This window comes from Piliocolobus tephrosceles, chromosome 9 (genome assembly GCF_002776525.5).
Source record: "Piliocolobus tephrosceles isolate RC106 chromosome 9, ASM277652v3, whole genome shotgun sequence".
In the NCBI taxonomy this organism is placed as follows: domain Eukaryota; kingdom Metazoa; phylum Chordata; class Mammalia; order Primates; family Cercopithecidae; genus Piliocolobus; species Piliocolobus tephrosceles.
The window spans coordinates 8728449-8743240 of NC_045442.1; the positions used below are offsets into that span (position 1 = coordinate 8728449).

Genomic DNA, 14792 nt, shown 5'->3' on the forward strand with positions numbered 1-14792 from the left:
GGCCCCCCAAGTGCTGGGATTCCAAGTGTGAAACACCATGCTCGGCCTCAATTCACATTTCTGAAGTGAGATTGCATATGTCTTACCCCTCAGGTACCTTCATGTAGCTGATTTTCTCCTCTGTAAACCAACAAACCCCACCAGGATCCTGAAACAACTAGCATTGCTTGTGTCTCCTTTTTACTTAAACATGCCTCTCTCCCCCACCGCCCACACTTTGGTTAGCACCAGCAAAGGAGACAAAAGTGACAGTGCCATCCCCAGAAGCTTCACACAGTGAGCCTCCAGTACCCGTGCAGAAACCTCCCCTTGCCCATCCTAGTGGTAAGGAAATCTCCTGAAGGTCCTCGTCACCTGCCTGACCGTGGGAATTTGCTTTTGGTAGTGGTGGAATCTCCGTGTGAAGAATTTTGTAGACTTGATTCTCTGATCTCTCTGTGCCTTTTTATTTTGAGACAGAGTCTCACCCTATCGCCTAGGCTGGAGTGCAGTAGCGTAATCTTGGCTCACTGCAGCCACTGCCTCCTGGGTTCAAATGATTCTCCTGCCTCAGCCTCCTGAGTTGTTGAGATTACAAGTGTGCGCCATTACGCCTGACCAATTTTTGTATTTTTAGTAGAGACAGGGTTTCGTCATGTTGGCCGGGCTAGTCTCAAACTCCCGACCTCAGGTGATCTGCCCACCTCGCCATCCCAGAGTGAGTGCCAGGATTACAGGTGTGAGCTACTGTGCCACCACACCTCACTAATTTTTGTATTTTTAGTAGAGATGGGGTTTCGCCATGTTGGCCAGGCTGGTCTCGAACTCCTGACCTCAGGTGATCTGCCTGCCTCAGCCTCCCAAAGTGCTGGGATTACAGGTGTGAGCCACTGCACCCGGCCGTGGCTTCACATTTCAGCAGGGGAATAGTGGTGACACACACCCGTGCCTCGCTGCGTGAACACCGTCGCCCAGATCCTTGGCAGTTAGCACGGAAAAGGCAAAAATCAGCAGGAGAGGAATGGATGGTTAGATCAGGTGAGAGCACCTTTACGGGATGGTGCCCAGGAGGCATCTTGTGAGGCAGCACTGTGTGTGCAAACCTATCACGTGAAGAACTTTTAACGTCTTTCTGGAGTTTTCTGGTGCCCGTATTCTTTATAGTGGGTGACTTTGGGGAGGGCACAGCTGCATATTCCCGGCTGGCTGGGTGCAACTGGGTTCCCTCACTTTGCCTACTGCACAGTGGTCAAGTTCAGGTGACAGCCCAAAAGTTTCTCCCAGTCAGGGCTCCTGTAAAACTCAAACAGTTCATAAAGAACAAGCAGAATACTAACGCTGAGAGGCCTCCACATTAGAAATGCTTTAGATGAGAAGGCTGAAAAGCACACACCCCGCCCCCCCGTACCCCGCACCCCGCCACCTCAGCTCATTTATGGCATGAAAGCGCCAGGCCTCATTCCTGCCGTGGCCCTGAGCCTGGCTTCCCGTGAGACCCTCTGGGGGGCCTGTGAACAGGAAGTGGGACGGCCAGGACCCAGACCTGTGACCTGCGACAGAGTATAACGAAGTCCAGGCCAGTCTGTTGCCCGAGGCACTGGGATGCTTTACTGAAGGAGCGTTAAAAGGTAAGTTGGATCCCGGACAAAGCTCCAAGAGGCTTCAGAGACTGGAGTTTTGTCAGCAGATGAAACGGGCCCTATTTTAAGCCATGCTATGTACCAGGACTTCCTGTTTTCCAGAGAAACTTCTTGTTTTGGTTTTTGTGATGATGGATTTATTGAAACATTTGCTATTCAGGTGACCCTCGTTGTGTTCCAAGGAAAAAGTCAAGCTGGAGATTCTGTGGCCTGGAAAAGGGATACACAGAGCAAAAACGTCATCCCCAGAAGACTCACGGTGGGGAGTCTGGGCCTCAGTGGCCGATCAGTGAATGAACAGAGAGCTAATTGCCAGTCAGGGGCCCAGACGGATTTCATAGCTCAGGGTCTGGCCTGTTGTGTAGAGGGAGGCGGGGGCTGGTCACAGGACAATTGAAAGGGGTTTTTGTTGTTCCTCTCAGGCTAAGTTAAGCCATGTGTGTGTCTCTCTTTCGAGGAGTGCTGGTCTGGCCAATCCCAGCCACGTAAATCCCACTCACTTCCTGCTGACCTTTTGACACCGACAGATGTTTTTTCTTACAAGTGTCATTAGGCCTCTCTACTTGCTGACCTCATCAGATTGTGTTGAAGTCGTTTTCATCAGTTTTGTCTCTTAACAATCCGTTTAACCCTTCCTGGGTGCCTCTTTGGGAATGAGATTGCACTGCCTTCTGGCCTTGCTGTCTCCCTCCTGCCCCCAGGACCTGGCGCGGGGAGCGGAGCCCAACCCAGAGGGTAGAGAGGCATGCTTCCATGGCTGGAGGCTCTCCTGTGGACCCCGGGGGCAGAGGGACCCTTGTGTCTTCCTCCGGAAGGTGTGATGGAGAATGCAGTGAGGGGCTCAACGGGTCCCTCGGAGAGAACCTTCCAGAGCTCTGCCTGTGGATACGTGCTCTGATCACAGCTCATCAAGTATTGGGACCAAAGACATGGACTGGGAGGTGGGTCCCCAGGAGGTGCTCCCCATGGCACCTGTGTGACCTGTCCACGTTGCTGCCCGTGATGGGGTTGGGAGCTATGGAGTTGGGGTCCTAAGGCCATTGGAAGTTTCTGTGGCCAACATCCTTCGACTAAGAGCGCAGACTGGCACCTGACTCTGTGGCTGTTCTAGAGGCGGGAGGACAGCGTTGGTAATTTAACCCTTCCGTAAAGCTGATGCACAAAGAGCAGCTGTGGGGCTGGCGGGTGCCTAGAGGGAGCGAGTTTTGAGCAGATGTCCCTGACCCCGGGCCGCTGTGTTGTGATGTTATCTTACAGGATCTGGGCCTCCTGGGCTCCTTAGAGCCAATGGCACGCTCTTCTGAAGGCATCTGGGGTGGAGGGAGAGTGTGTGTGTCATGCCTGCACCTGAGATGTTGGGGACTCACCTGAAGCCTCATCCAGAGCTGACAGACATCTGTGCTGGGCGTGTCCTCCTCATGGCATGCACACCTGCACTGTGCGAACCAGCCCAGCGGAATGGAGTTGTTGGCTGCTGATGTGTTGCGTTAGTTACCACTCACAGCCGCTTAAAATAGTTCTCATCGCACATGGAGCATTTTGGAAGTGGTAGCTGCTTTTATTTTATTTTTATTATTATTATTATTATTATTATTATTATTATTATTTGAGACACAATCTCACTCTATTGCCCAGGCTGGAGTGCAGTGGCGTGATCTCGGCTCACTGTAACCTCTGCCTGTCAGGCTCAAGCAATTCTCCTGCCTTAGCCTCCTGAGTAGCTGGGACTACAGACACAACGCCACCACAGCCTGCTAGTTTTTGTATTTTTGGTACACATGGGGTGTCACCATGTTGGCCAGGCTGGTTTCGAACTCTTGGACTCGTGATCTGCCCACCTTGGCCTCCCAAAGTGCTGGGATTGCAAGTGTGAGCCGCCGCGCCTGGTCAGTTAGCTGTTTTTAAAGTCGTGCATGCAGCTAAAAAGCGTTCCAGCCTCTTGGAGCCTCTTCCTTCCCACAGTCCCACTCCTCAGAGGGACTCCCCTGCTAACAGTTGGGTATGTGCCCACCTGCCTCTTTGATTTTTTTTCTTTTCATGACTTTACATGCTCGTCTGGCTTTTTGCTTCTGCAGATGTTCTCTGTCTGCTCTGGAGAGCTCTCCCTTGGAGTGTGGTTCAGGGACTGTGGGGTGTGGCTTCGTGAGACATAGCCATGTTTTGCATCTGGCTGGTGTGGCTCAATCTGGCTCCACAAGCCCCTGAAGTGCTGCTTTGGGGGAGCAGGAGACGTACATCAGGGTCCTAAGGACATAGGACTAGGAGTGAACTGGCCATGTTGAGTCTCAGGTTCTCTGTAAAGTTTGGATCTGGTGACCTCTGCAGTCTCAGAAGGCTCCAGAAATGCCGTGATCCTAGGAAACCATCCAGGGCCACCCAAGCATCTGGGCACATGAGGGCATGGCACCTGCGTGGTTTTGCAGCCTTCCCATTTCTGCCCCTTGTGTTGCGGATGAGGCCTGCTCCTGCCTCGGCTCATGGCGTTCCCTATCTCAGGAGCAGCGGTGTTTGTGCCCTGAACCTCTGTGCAGACTGCCTTTAATATTTACCTACATGCTCTTTTTCTCTGAGAGCTCAGACTTAATCGTAGCTGCAGTTCAAGGACCACTTCTAAGAATAAGAAAGCAAGGTCTGCTTACCAGTGAATTATCATTCAGAGGGGGGTCTAGGAGGCTGCATTCTTAATGTGGGGCCCAAGCTCTGATAGATGTTTTTAATGTTCCCCAGATTTTATGGGTGTGCGTGAGTCAGAGCGGAGACCCCAGGGTGCCTGAGTTAACTCCGTGCATGTTGAGCGTAGCCCTGGAATTTATTTTAAGCATCTGGGGTAAGTGAACATCACAGCAGACTTTCCGTTCCTTCAGCCTGTGTGCATTGCTGGTGTGAGGAGAAGAACGTTTACCCCGTGAGTTTACAGAAGTGGATGTATCACAGACCTCATGTCAGCCTGGGCAGCAGAGGATTTAGAGGGTTCCGCTTGTTTTTTGTTAGCGTTCTCTGTCCTGTAGGTAGTATAAACTCGCTGCCATGCATTACAAATGTCTTACTGTTTTTATCTTTTCTGTTGAACTGTGCTGTATCAGTGACCATAGCCAGTGTGATAGATTGTGTAAAGGGTTGTATTAGTTATATCTATTGCTGTGTGACAACTTACCTCAAAATGTAAAGGCTTAAAACAACAAAACTTTATTGTCTCACGCTGTCTGTGGGACGGGAACCTGCACAGCTTAGCTGGGTGCCGCCTTGCTGGGGCCCTCACGACATTGCAGTCAGGATGTCAGCGGGGTTGTGGTCTCTTCTGAAGGCCCGGCTCGGGGAGGGTTCAGCTTCTCATGGACTTTGGGACTGAGGACCTCAGTTTCCTGTTCCGTGAGTCTCTCCTTAGGGCAGCTGACATGGTAACTGGCCTCTGTGGGAGGGAGGGAAGTTGGCAGGGAAGATGGGAGGATGCCCACACCGGTAGCCCCAGTCTCTTAACCTAATCTCAGAAGCGACCTCCCCTCACCTGTGTATACCGTCTGTTTAGAAGCAGGACTTATACAAGGACATGAATTCCAAAAGGTTGGGGGTCTCTGGGGGCCATGGGATTGACTCTTTTTCTGGTATCCACAGTGCAAATGGGATCTGCCCCAGTCAGGGAGAGGGTCATGGTCAGCTTGGAAAGCTCTCAGTGGGCCTCTGGGGAGGGGCAGTGATTCGGAAAATCCTTCGTGGCCCTCTACTGTTTCGTGGCCACGCCTTTGTCACTGGTGGGTGGCTGTGCAGAGCTATCAGGCTTCAGAGTCCCCAGAAGTCCTGTAGGAGCCAGAGAGGGCACTGAGATAATGTGTGTGCAGCCTCAGCGAGGGTCCTGTGTGCAGTCTGATCCTCTGCCAGGTCCCTGGTGTCTTGTGGAGCTGGGCGTACAGGGCAGTCTGTGGCCAGTGCCCTGCCCTTCGGAACTGTGTGGCCTCTCTCCTTTTCCAAGTGAAGTTCCCATTTCCCTTCCTCTTCCCACATCATCAGATCCATCTACACCTTCGGCTCTGGGCTGAGATCTCCCCTCCCACCTTCAGGAGCGTGTATGAGATGTTCACCCTGGCATCATCTGAGGTGCGGTCTCTGACGCCCAGAGGGTCTAACCTCAGACCTTTCAAAAACCAAAACCTATTAGCCTCACCCCTTCTCTGCCTCTCCTGAGCTGACCCTGTTGATTTCCCAAGGGCCTTGGGAGTAGAGCAGACTGAGCCCAGGAGCCACTCATCCCTGGGTGCCCTCCCCAGGAGAACCTCTGGGAGGGGCCTGGAGAGGACAGAGGGCCTTCCTTGCACTGCTGTGTTGGGGACGCCAGGAGGGGCTGCAGCCTGATGTGCAGGAACCTGGACTGCAGAAGACCTGTCACTGTGTCCTCTTTCTCTCTGGTGGGTAGTGAGGTTGCCATTCAAAGGATAGAGTGGCAGGTCATTTTCAGTGGGCTCCTCCAGCTCCCGTGTCCTCGGTGTTGACAATGCACTGAATCTTTCCTGGAGGTGAAGGAGCCCCGGCTTTCCAGAGGTGAACCCCCAGTCATACTCCAGAAACCTGGGAGAATGCCGCACCTGCCCTGAGGGGCAGCCTTGGCTTCCGTGGCCCCGTGGATTCATGCTTGAATTATCTTGGAAGTTCTGTGGGTTTTTGTTTTCTCCTCTTCTTTCTTTCTTTTTTCTCTTCCAATAAGCCTTTTGTACTCCTAAAGTTCTGTATTTTGAAGAAATAAGTATACTTGGGGTCAGCGGCTACGTGCTGCGTGATGCGTATTCATGAACTTCATTCTGGGGGAAGATTTTGAGAAAGGACCAGAGAGAATGCCTTGACAATCAGAGAAGTTTTTTTTCAAAATTTCCCATGAACTTGGGAAGTGTGGAGATGCACGTGGCTGTCCCAAAGCCGTATGAATGGAGTTGACCCGAATGCCTGCATCCCGCCTGAGATCCAGTGGGTGCTCGGTCTGGGCTCCCATGGGAGCGTGTTAGGGCGGCCGCCAAGCAGGCATCGATGGTGCCTGTGATTGTGGACCCCAGATTCCCGCTGCAGCCCACACCACGATGCACAAAGCCCAGACCACAGCGTTCAAAGGCACGACCACCATCCGTTTGCTGCCAGACCCCAAGCGCATTCTTGGTAGGTTCTTCTGTCCTCTGTGGGCCGTGTGGGGATCACCTTTCTTTGATTTCCCAACCCTGGCATGAGGCTGGTGGAATCTTCTGGGTGCTGTTAACACAGACAACACAAAGGCAGGACGGTCCAAACAGTGAAATCTCAGACATGGGACACAGAAAACAGCTTAAGGGAAATAAGGTTAGAACATTCCCTCTTGGGTCACTTCCCTTGCGAACACAGGTCTGAGCCTCTCGGGAGGCTGCTCCCTGCATGTTGTGGGGGTCACCTCTGGGGCCTGCAGCCCCTCTGACCACTGCTGGGGGATGGCCACAGGCACACCCCTCAGGCCGTGCGTGTTGAGCTCTCCGGGGCGAGATTGGAGGGTGTGAAGGTTGCCTCTCCCCATAAAGCAGGCTTGAGTTGACTTGGCACTTTTTAATAAAGCCAGGGTTCTGGACAGATTGCTGCCCCTGCACCACAGCCAGGCTTCCTGCCAAGGTGGTCCTGAGCTAGCAGGTCTCAGCAGCACAGACCCCGATCGGCAGGTGTGAGCCTCCCATCTGTTGGCATGTGTTGGCGCGCTCGGGCTGCTGGAAGAAGGTTTCACAGACAGGCCAGGACAGAGATGTGTGTTCTCAGAGTTCTAGAGGCTGGAAGTGTGAGATCAAGGCATCCGCAGGGGTCTTCCTTCCAAGGACTGTGAGAGAAGGCCTGTCTTCTTAGCTTTTAGACGCCGTCTTCACGTCGTCTTCCCCGTCTGTGTCTGTGTGTCCAGATGTCCTCCTTTTTATGAGAGGATTGGATTAGAGTCCACTCTAATCGCCTGTTTAATTTGATTGCTTTCTGTAATGACCTTATCTTCACATAAGGTTCCATTCTGAGGTCCTAGGGCTTAGAACTTTAACATAATTGGGGGTCTGTAATTTAACCTGTAACAGTCAGTGTGACCTGTGGGCATTTAATTGAAAAGGTGTTTTTTTTTTTTCTTTTTTGAGATGGAATCTTGCTCTGTTGTCCAGGCTGGAGTGCAATGGCATGATCCCAGCTTCTCAGCTCACTGCAACCTCCGTTCCCTGGGTTCAAGCAATTCTCCTGTATTTTTAGTAGAGACAGGGTTTCACTGTGTTGGCCAGGCTGGTCTCGAACTCCTGACCTCAAGTGATCTGCCTGCCTCGGCCTCTCAAAGTGCTGGGATTACTGGCGTGAGCTACCATGCCTGGCCTGAAAAGGTATTTTAATTGCTTTGGGGACTTAATGACATCAAGACCATAAATGTTCAGGCTTGGACGGCTAAGGCAGGAAGCACGTGAGGAGTGGGCCTCCAGGGACCTGCCTTTCCCTAAGGGTCTTTGTGTACCATTTTCACATAGTGTCCGGGGTGGGGACATAAACTTGGGATCCAGGTTGGACCTTGTTTCCCATTTATTTGTCTGACTGGGGCTCTGACGTGCACAGTACCCCATAAAATGTCTCAGAGCAGATTTTTAAATGGCCATTACTTGTCAAGAATTCTCCAATGGGATTTCATGTAAAATTAGGATCCCTGATGGTCAGCACGCGGTGAGCTATAATTCTCCCCGCGGGTGATTGTATTCGTGGGCGCCATCTACCCTCCGCATCCAGATGCCTCCCCTCTCTAGAGGATTTCAGTGCAGGAGGCCTGTGAGGACCCCAGCTCCTTATGACAAGACTGCAGTTCTCTAGAAGATTCTCCTCAGGAGCCTTGCCTACTCCTTCCCAGCAACCTCGTTCCGCTAACTTGTATTTTAGCCTGGAACATTCTGAGCTATGGTGAATATTAAAATGGGGTGGTGTACCCATCAGAGGCCTGGAGACCGGGACTGGAAGCCACTATGAAACAGGTGAAATGATTGAAGAAGACAGCTGAACCCCAGCGATGCCCCACAACAGAAGAACAAAAGAACTCTTCTGAGCCCCACCCCCGCCCCGTCTTCTCCCGGCATTGGATAGACAAAGATGAATTTGTGTAACACAGGAGTGTTCCACCCTCCTCCTCCCCATCAGACTCTGCGAGGCGCCGCTCTCCCCTTGGGTGCAGTCATGGATACCAAACAAAGCTTTCTTCCCTCTGGGTTTCCGTTACACAACCGTCCTCCACGTGAAAACCGTGTTAAGCAAAAGGAGTAGCTGCAAGCTATTTTATTTCATGTTGTTAAATAGCTGTGTATAAGATTAAAATTTTTCTCTTTATGACTCAGGTTGAAAAGATAAGGTCTGGGAAGCGGTGCCTTTGAATCTAGAGACTTTCTGGAGTTAGGGACGTCTGATTTCTACCTATCATTTCCACAGCCTCTCGCAGGAGACAGGGTAACGGTGCCCCCGTGATGCTGCAGAGCAGCTTCTGGTGATAGATACGCACTATGGAATGGGAATATCTGCAAGGACCCAGCCATAGAGTATCTGCCCTCATAAAGCAAACATATGCCTCTACTCCTGAGGTCTGAGTTGGCTCTCCTGGGTGCCGACCTTTGCGTGAGTGACACCTTCCTTGAAATGAAGGATGGGCCACCCCAGGCGCCTAGAACACTTTTATCCCACTACATGCCCAAACTCCTGGTGTCCCAGAGGGCTGGCCCCTCAGACCTGGGGTTTCGGGAGCTGAGCTGTGCATTGGGGCGGTGGCCACACTGCCCTGGTCACGTCAGGCTGGGCAGAAGAGTTGGAGCGGGTGGCTCAAGAGCCTTGATTTGGTTTGACTCTGTCACCCGACTGGTATGGAACTTGGAAGGCTGGGTCCCCACTCCTTCAACAGGTTGGCCCCTTTGGAGGGAGCTGTTGCCTGCTTGTTTTTGAGATAATCTCTCCAGACACTTGGCAGCCCAGCCAGTGTTTGCTTTGATAGCTTATCTCTGCCTGTCCAGCTGGAACTCCCCCTTCGCACCATCTTCAACCATGCCTGCGGGTCTCCACCTCTCCTTGGCCACCAGGTAGCCTTCATTCCTTGCTGAAGGTTCCACACTGAAGTGGTTGTACAGACGAACCTCTTCCGGGAAAGTGAAAGCAAGTCCCACTAAATGTGATTTGGAGCAAGCTTATGAGGTATTTGTGACGTCAGAACCATGAAGAGAAGGTAGAGAGGCACATCCTGGAGGCTGCCTGGGGGAGGTGGCACCGGAGCTCAGGTGGGGACTCCTCAGGATTTGTACGTCTATCCAAAGGCATCCTCTGCCAAGTCAGGCCAAGCATGTGCTGTATCACCCAGTGGCGTGCTGCTGCTGTGGCAGCTGTGGCGACTTTGAAATGATGGTAAGAAAGTGTCCTGTGATGGTGGGGACTGAATTAGGCACATGTGTCTCCTGTACTGGGGCATTAGTGGGCCAGCTCCTCCTATTCTTCTCCAACCAGAAACTGTCAGGTGCCCTCCCTGTGTGGAGAAGAGGTGGCCATCTTAGAACTTGGTGAATGGGGTGTGTGTGTGGCTGTGGGTGTGACCAGACGGGCAAATTGAGGCCAGAGAGCACATTAATGTGCGTTCTGGCCAGAATCAATTCCTGGGGAAGATTGGAAAAATCCCCCGTTCCCCACTTTCCTTTCTAAATCAGTGTCTACCAGGAAAAAAAGTTATATATCTTGAGATCATACTTGTCTCACAGCAAACTGATCCTGGTGTTGTGTCAAATTGAGCAGTCACCTATTGATCAGGTGTGCATAGTGCCCCAGAAGCTCTCCTTTGTAATGGGAAGCCTAAGGGGCATGTGTGGAGCAGCCCAGCCCAGCCCAGCTGGCCCCTCCCCAGCGCCTTCCTCTGTGTGTGTGTGTTCCGCCTCTACCAAGTTGTTTCCAGTTTTCAGCACTGACTGGTTGATATCACCGGGCATAATGGAAAAATCATTTGTCAGGGTGGCCCCTGGCTCCCTTGGGTCGGGGACCCCACGCCCTGGGCAGGGAGCCTCCCTGCTCCTTGGTCTGTACCTCAAGTCACTCAGCTGTGAAAGTGGGACCCCCAGCTAGCATCTCGGGAGATAGAAAACAGGTAGGGGCTGGCGCTGCATTCCCCTTCCCTGGCATATCATGCTCCTGGAAACGAAGCATCTGCTGCTGGAACAGTGAAACCTTCTGCCTCTTTCACATCCGGAATTTTCGGGGAAATGTAGCGTCTCATCCATGGGACCAGGCCTTCCCTTCTAGGAGTAGCCGATGTTATTTTCTCCAGGTGCTTGTAGAGCCCAAGTTGGGATAGAAATGAGGATGGTGACTCATGGCCAAGAGGCCTCTGGAAGGCCATGCAGGGTGTGCAGTGCCCTCTGCCGGCCAAAGGGCCCCATCGCTGGACACCAGGCCTCCCTTGGGCTGGGCCAGCTCCCAGGACAGGCTGCAACAGGAACAGGTCAGCCCACGAGGGTGGTTTCCATTGGTTTTGAGAGCAAGCAGAGACTGCAGAGAGCATGTCCTTATACGAGCATTCTGGACCCTACAGTGTCAGGAGATGAGTGGGCTGGGATCTCAGAAGGCCCCTAATGACAGTAGAGTCCCCACAAAATCAGTCGAGGATTCCAGGCCTCTCTGAGGCAAAATCCAAAGGCAAACATCTTAAAAATCTAACCTGAAGACTTTTTTATAAATTCATATCTCATCATTGCAATTTGTTTGATAAGTAGCTATTTCCTATAATTGCCTGTATTCGATATTTAAATACAAGGGCAATTCATGTGTTAAGTGTAAGCTAAATAATTAAAAGTTACCTTAAGAGGATTAAATCTTCCCCCATTTCATATACTAAGACAGCAATGTTTAACATCATCTCATTAACAATTTATTATATACTCTATGATACATATAACACAGTGTTCTATAATATAATTACAATTGACAGTTGAATACATAGTCTAATAAACCGTATTAGGTTTTGCATAGGTTTAGCATATAACCTCCAGATATTTCTCTCCAAGAAGTGTAGCCTGGTGGTTCTTTTGCAAGTCCTCACATTCAAAGAACCTTTAGTGGTCATCAGTCCCCATGCTGGACACAACAGATGCATTGTGTGTGCCCAGTTGTGTCACAGGCTGCAGATTTTGCCCTGGCGATTATAGGGGCACAGGAGTACCCACCCGAATGGCCTTACTTACCATGGCCCAGTGCCCTCCTGCAGGCATGACATGAGAACCTTCCAACGTTCTGGATACTTTCTCTGCGTGACGTTCAGATATAAACATTCTGGAATCATTTCTTGCACACCGTATGTGACAAAAGATGCATTTTCTGATGGAACCACTTCTGTCTGCCTAGAGTTTGAGATCACCAATTTTTTTTCTCTGTTCAACCAGACTTCTCAGCTGTAGATCAAAATGTTCATGCTAGAGTAGGAAAGAGAAAACTGGAAAAGGAAAAATTAATTTGCATTCCTGATTCCTCATGTCTAAACAGACAGGAATAGAGGTGTCGTTTAGTTTGTTTGCTTATTTGCTTTTATCCCTTTTTTTGCTTAGCCTTTATTATTAAATAACACTATTAAAACGAATATACTGTTTATTTTTAAGGTGTATTTGGAAGACAGACAAGTGCTTTTAAAATGTGTGAAAATCCTGAACACAGGAACGGCTCATTTTCTTTAGCAACAAAGACCAACACTTAATTTCCATTATGACACAAATCAAACAACCAATTAGGAAAATCACGAATTCTTTCTGCTCAAAGCTTCTGTTCTTGATTATAGCTTTTAGCAAGTGAAAATATTTAGAATTCTGGAGTCTTGCATTTAACATCAGGAAATGTATTTTCGTGTGCTCACAACCCTTAACCAAAGCAGGAAGATTTGCTCAGCTTTCTTGGCCAAAGGAAAGCCTGGGTTTTAGATTTGCTCACCTCCTCCTGTGTAGCAGCCCAGAGCCTCATAGTGTGCCGTCTCCTAGCACTGGCTCCGTGTGCTCAGAGACTTGCTGTGTACGTTCTTTGAGATTTCTTACCCTGTGCAGCTTACAGGGGCTTCGCTTTGAATTTTTTGGTCATTCCAAAGCCCCTAAGAATTTTTGGTGGGAGTTAGATGGACAGAACAGAATCACAGATCCACATTCCTTAATCTCATATCCAAATTTTTTTTTTTTTTTTTTGAGATAAGAGTCTCACTCTATAACTCAGGCTAGAGTGCAGTGGTGGGATCTCAGCTGACTGCAACCTCCACTTCCTGGGTTCAAGCGATTCTCGTGCCTCAGCCTCCCCAGTAGCTGGGATTACAGGCGTGCACCACCATGCCCGGCTAATTTTCTGTATTTTTAGTAGACAGGGTTTCACCATGTTGGCCAAGCTCGTCTGGAACTTCTGACCTTATGTGATCCACCCTCCTTGCCCTCTCAGTGTGCTGGGATTACAGGCATGAGCCACCACGCCTGGCCCTCATATCCAAATTCTAAAATACTCTGATAGCTGCAGAATTTGACCTGCCCTAAATTGTTGAGTCTATTTTTTATTTTCTTTCTTAATCCAGTTGAGTCAGTATGATTATCTGTTCTGGCACAGATACTTAGATGGCTGATGTGGGAGTACACCGTAATAGATTATGGAGGCCATGTATTTTTTTTTTTTAACCCAAGCACTTGTGAATTCTGAAGCATACCTAGCCTTGGGTTGTCGGAAGTGGGTTGTAGCCCTGTGTTGGCCACAGCTGGGTTGCCTGCATTGCATCAGCCCTAGGGAATTAGAGGGTAGGGCCCTTGGAACTGATGGAGGGCATGTGACCAGGGTGTGACAATGTCACGCTGGGGTTGGGCTGCTGGGCACTCCCTGGGGAAGTATGAGCTCCCCAGTCTTTCTTTGATGGTGGAACCAGAGTGAAGCTTCAATGTGTATATTAGAAAGGGTCATGGCTGGGCGTGATGGCTCACGCCTGTAATCCCAGAACTTTGGGAGGCCAAGGGGGGTGGATCACCTGAGGTCAAGAGTTTGAGACCAGCCTGGCCAACGTGGTGAAACCCTGTATCTACTAAAAATGCAAAAATGTGCTGGGCTTGGTGGTGTGTGCCTGTCATGCCAGCTACTTGGGAGGCTACAGCAGGAGAATCACTTGAACCTGGGAAGTGGAGGTTGCAGTGAGCCGAGATTTCCTGGACAACAAAGCAAGTATCTGTCTCCAAAAAAAAAAAAGGGGGATCCTGCTAGTTACCTTTAGGACATGGGTATGGGGGCTCTTGGAAAGGGAGATTTCCCTGTGTACTATTGTATTGGTAGTATACTGGAAGTCAGACACCCTCTTAATACCCAAAAACATAAAACTAAATTTGCAAAAATTAATAATCAGGAAACAATAGTCACTTTTGGCCATCATCTTAGTTTGGGCTGCTGTAAGACAAATACCATCGACTGAGTGACTTTATTTCTCACAGCTCTGGAGCCTGGGAAGTGAAAAACCAATGATCTGTCAGATCCAGGATCTGGGAGGGCCTGCTTGCTGGCTTGTAGACTTCCTGGCTGTGTCCTCACGTGGAGCAGCGAGATCGTCTATTGCGTACTGCGGACTGGATGCTAATCCTGTTTCTGAGGGCAAAGCTTTGCGAATCACCTTCAGAGGCCCAGCACCCAGATACGTCACTGTGAGAATTAAGGTTTGAACATTCGTGAATTCAGCATTCAACACGGAAGAATTGTAGGGTACACAAGCATTTGGTCCATAGCAGTCGTTCTGAAAATTGGCTCCATTAAACTCATTTCCTACCCTGATTTTCTCAAAAAGCTTCATTTCCTTCCTTAAAGTAGTTTTAGTAATTTTGTTATTAACTATGGTGTTACAGTTGCCATTTAATCAAAGGCTGGGCCAGTGCTTTTTGACCCACTGATCTGATCCCTGACTCCTTTAGGACATTTATTTTGTTATATCTGGTTTTGCCATTGTTTTAAGTTTGAGACAGGCTCGCTAGGTTGCCCAGGCTGGAGTGCAGTAGCTTTATTCACAGGTGGAATCCTGGCACACCACAGCCTCGAGACTACTGCCCGTCTCAGCCTTCTGAGGAGGGAGACTACAGGCACACGCCACCGTGCCCTGCTTATGTCTGGTTTTTAGTAGTTTTTTCCAAGTGTAGTTTACAAAATAAAATGCTCATCACC

At 50.1% G+C, this 14792-nt stretch overlaps 1 protein-coding gene across 8 annotated transcripts in view; it reads left to right on the forward strand.

Moving 5' to 3' along the window:
* The window catches only part of CTBP2 (C-terminal binding protein 2), a 172692-nt gene that overhangs the window by 101217 nt on the left and 56683 nt on the right, over nt 1-14792 (forward strand). The window contains exons 1-2 of one of the 8 annotated variants that reach the window (XM_023224413.3): nt 9635-10004; nt 14075-14293. The exons of 6 other annotated variants lie outside the window; for them this stretch is intronic. The gene's annotated coding sequence lies outside the window, so the exon portion shown is untranslated. Of the gene's footprint in view, nt 1-9634; nt 10005-14074; nt 14294-14792 lie in introns of those variants that run through there. One more of the 8 variants, XM_023224415.3, reaches the window with a different exon arrangement.